The sequence below is a fragment of the Taudactylus pleione genome, unplaced genomic scaffold (assembly GCF_031769625.1).
Source record: "Taudactylus pleione unplaced genomic scaffold, aTauple2 ptg000006l, whole genome shotgun sequence".
Lineage (NCBI taxonomy): Eukaryota > Metazoa > Chordata > Amphibia > Anura > Myobatrachidae > Taudactylus > Taudactylus pleione.
This window is the reverse complement of record NW_028284409.1, coordinates 14,831,994-14,836,587: the sequence shown is the minus strand read 5'-3', so window position 1 is coordinate 14,836,587 and position 4,594 is coordinate 14,831,994. Positions and strand designations below refer to the sequence as shown.

General features: G+C 37.3%; 1 pseudogene; it reads left to right on the top strand.

Annotated features, from left to right (window-relative positions):
• Positions 1-2,239: 2,239 nt before the first annotated feature.
• LOC148543094 (5S ribosomal RNA) lies at positions 2,240-2,358 on the top strand (annotated as a pseudogene).
• Positions 2,359-4,594: the final 2,236 nt, after the last annotated feature.

Here is a 4,594-nt window from a genome sequence, read left to right as displayed (position 1 = left end):
GCTGTAATAAAGTCAACTTGTGACCGCCTTCTCCTGTCCCTGTGTTAATCCAAGTCCAGCATCACCAAGCAGAGTATGGTAATTGTATTGCAGCTGGCTTTCAAATAATCAGAAATTCGGTTGTTTAAAATAAAGTCCGGTGAATAAGTAATACAAAGTAGCAGCTTGTAGCAATATGTAGCAGTTAGTGATGACCCTCTGATGCGTTTCGATTATGGTCCAGGAAGCTTTATCAAAGAGTTGACTTTATTACAGCCTCCTGACCCGCTCAGTGTGTCATCCGTTCCAAATTGGGAGCAAACACATTAAGCAGCCCATTCAACTAATCCCGCAAAGACCAGCAAGTGCTACACTGCTTTAAGTCTTAGAGGTGATTACACCAGAACCTCGCTTCATACGGAGGACTTCAAATATATTTTTATCCTGCACAAAGACCTGGAGGTCGTAGATGATGGATTAATATTATTATGGTCCGGTGAGATCACTGTGTCTTTGGACGTTTTTCATATGTTTCAAAAGTATATGTGATTCCCAGCATATATGGAACCCTATGTAAAGAAGAGTATCAGTATCTTATGACAGCCAATCCTACTACCCCCATTTTCTATTATCTACCAAAGATCCATAAGTCATTGATAGATCCACCGGGAAGACCCATTGTGGCAGGCATAGATTCACTAACTTCACACCTTTCCAGAGTATGTGGATGTATTTTTGCAGAAATATGTGGTAAAATTGGACTGCTACCTTAAAGATACCACAAACCTATTACAACATGTCAAAGATATTGAATGGAAAGATACATGTAAGTGGATTACCATCGATGTGCAAGCCTTATACACCTGCATTGAACATGATAAAGGGGTGAATGCGTGTAGGTTAGTTATGGAAGAAGATGAATCCATAGAAGGCACTCACTGTGAGTTTTATGTGATCTTATGACTTATCTTGACACATAATTATTTGAAAGTTTTCGATGTGTTTTACCGTCAAATTTGTGGAACAGTAGTGGGCACCTAGTTTTGCTAATATTTTTATGGGTCAATGGGAGAAGGATTACATTTATACTAACAATCCGTACAAAGCCAATATAGTCATGTACAAAAGATACATTGACGATATCCTAATTATCTGGAATGGCTCAGAGGAGGATTTAAAAAATGTTTTAACACATATTGGCAATAATAACACGAACCTAAAATTCACCTCTCAATTTAGTGCTACATCAATAGAATATCTTGATCTCATCTTGAGTGAAGAAGGAGGAAGAGTTGTCACCAAGAATTTCATCAAGGAGGTGGACACCAATAGTTATTTGCACTATAAGAGTGGACACCTTAAAAAATGGAAAAAAAATATACCACATTCCCAATTTCACAGAATCAAAAGGAACAGCACGAGAAAGTGACTGTGTTGACCAGATTAACATGTATACTCAAAGGTTCATTCAAAAAGACTACCCATTGGAACTTTTAACTTATGCAGCAGAGAAAACAAAAGATCTCAGGAGAGAAGATTTGTTGAATTATAAGGAGAAGAAAACAGAAAAAAACTTTGTACCTTTCATTACCACGTTTAATGGACATGAAAATAAAATAAACGGATGCCTCAAAAAACATTGGAACATTTTGTTTATGGACCCTGTTTTGAAAGACATTTTACCCTCAAAACCCACTATCCTTTTCAAAAAGGGTAGGAATTTGAAAGACAGTTTGGCACCCAGCATGATAAGGGATGTTAATAAGAATAGGAATGACATGCTTCCCTCTTGTTTTGGTTGTTACAAGTGCGGTTGTTGTAATATATGCAAATATTTACATCCACGAAGGAAAGTGTTTTTCAATTATAATGACTCCAAAGAATATAAGATTAAACAATTTATGAATTGTAATTCAACATCGATCATCTACTTGCCTGAAGTATGTAGGGAAAACAAAAAGACCACTAAAACTAAGAGTTCAAGAACACATTCGGAACATTAAAAATAAAGTAGAAGCACATGCAGTATCGAGACATTTCATCACGCATCATGGCTCCAACCCTGAAGAACTTACTTTCAAAGTTATTGAACAAGTTACTTTAGGAGATAGAGGAGGAGATTTGGGCAATAAACTTTCAAGACTGGAGATGTTCTGGATTTTCCAGCTGAATACAATGGCACCATCTGGTTTCAATGAAAGCTACGAGATGGCCATCTCATCCATTACAGGAAAGGAGCAAACTGTGGATATCTGATATTATCTACAACCTTACCATTGTACTCACGCCCAATCTTGTCTGATCTTGGAAGCTAAGCACAATTGGGCTGGGTCAGTACTTGGATAGGAGACCTCCTGGGAATACCCAGTGTTGTAGATAACGATATTCACAGAAGGATACTATGGCCACTCAGGTCCATGAATGGAATATGAATCTACCTAACGTAGCATGAAGAAGATCTAGAGTATTTTTCTCTGGGACTATTTATGAACTACTGCATGATGTGATACTTTCTACAATTTTTCAAGCCGGGACATCTTTTGAAACAATAAAGAAGATCTACAGTACTACTCTCTGGGACTATTCAAGAAGTATTATGTGATACTCTTCCCAATTTTTCCAGCCGAGAAATCTTTTGAAATAATAATGAAGAAATCCCTACTTCTCTATATTTTTAAGACCCCTTTTAAATAATATTTTTTTTATATATTTAAAGTCAATTTGTATTATCTGCTCACCAGTACTATCTTTTAAGTCAGTTATTATTTTTTAAGTCAGTACATATTAATATATTTGGATTTTCCATTTTTGCGCTGTATACATTCGCATGTCTATCCTATTTAGTAATTTAGACACATACGTAAACATATTTTAATGCAATATTCCTAAAAAAAACCCTCTTTTTTCTTCACAGCTAACATTAGCTTTTCCTGGACCAAGGCAAAATGGCTCCGATGTAATTGCAGACTCGGACACCGCAAGTAGAATTAGATTGAACACTTTTCTCCCTTTCCTTCCCTACGCATGCGCATTGCATGGTTTGAGGCCGACATCACAGTACCAAGGAAGAGGAAGTGATGTAAACAAGGGGTGGAAATGAGGAGACAGAGGACAGAAGCCGGGCAATCCAGTGATATGACCCTAGAGACAATTCGGATTCATGGAGCTTACAGTAATGTTTCCCGGACCAAGGCAAAATGGTGCCGATGTAATTGCGGACTCGGACGCTGCAAGTAGAATTAGATTGAACATTTGTTCCCCCTTTCCCTCCCTACACATGCGCACTGCATGGTTTGAGGCTGATACCACAGTACCAAGGAAGAGGAAGTGTTGTAAACAAGGGTTTGAAATGAGACGGAGGGCGAAAGCCGGGCAATCCAGTGATATGACCTTAGGGACAATCCGGATCCATGGTGGTTATGAAAATAAGCAACTTAATGGAGCATATAAATTATACTTAATGATGTGCATTATCCATTATGGAGGAAAATCAGACACGCGATTCCGGAAGCTGGCAACCGGAAGTGACGTCATACTTGGAAATTGAGTCCTGTTTACATTTCAAAAAAAGGGGTATAAAAAGTGGCAACCCCTTACTAGCAGCACCCCTTGATGAAGTCCCGCAGTGGATGAAACGTGTTGGGATAGCTGCTTCTTGCCTGATGAACTATTACAGATAAGCACTGTATGAACTTTCTAAAGAACTTTTTACTGAATTTCTAAACCTTTTAAAAAAAATACTATCTGATGAAGTTTTAGCTGTTTTTGCATGTTTGCTCATATACATACATCCCTTTTAGAAATATTTTAATAGAGCATTAACTTTGGTTTTTAAATATTTATTAGCACGTTTTACACTTTGTCATACATAACTTTGCACTTACTGTGTTAATATGAGTGTATAACATGCTGCTGTATACAAAGACACATGTCTGCTTTGTTTTTATATTTGTTGTGTTTATTAAATAGATATATGGTATCTCTGAATATTTATTGCTTGTAGCATTGTCCCTTTATATATTTTGCACATTTGCACATCACTTTGGTTCAGTATACGTCAGTCGCTATATACCTAGTAGATTTACGCTATCTACACCTAAGGATTTTCCAGAAATCCGTTTACTCTAGGTCAGCTGACACCCTATATTGATTGGGAGAACATATTTTACACTATACTCTCTTACTACCCTCTAAGCAGTGGGTAAAAGTTGGCGCCATCACCTTCATTTATTTGACTTTATATATATATATATATATATATATATATATAGTCAACCAAAGTACTCGGCACTAGCACCTATAAACCTTTACTGGTAGGTGCCTTCCCAGTATATTTATATCCAAATACAGAGCAGCAGCTAGCGGCACTCAAAGAAACTATCAAAAATGACACGGACACACCGTGAATCCAGTCAACGTGGTGATGAAGAAAAAACAAATTGATTACACCAAACACCGCACCGTGGCTCGTGCAGCTAGCTAGCTAGGAATAACATAAAGGAAATAGTCACCAGGCAGGAGGACCCAGTACCAAGCATATTAAAAAAAACAAAAGTAATAAATGTGATAAGAAACCATAAGTATAACAGCGCAATATATGGAAGATAGTCAGAGT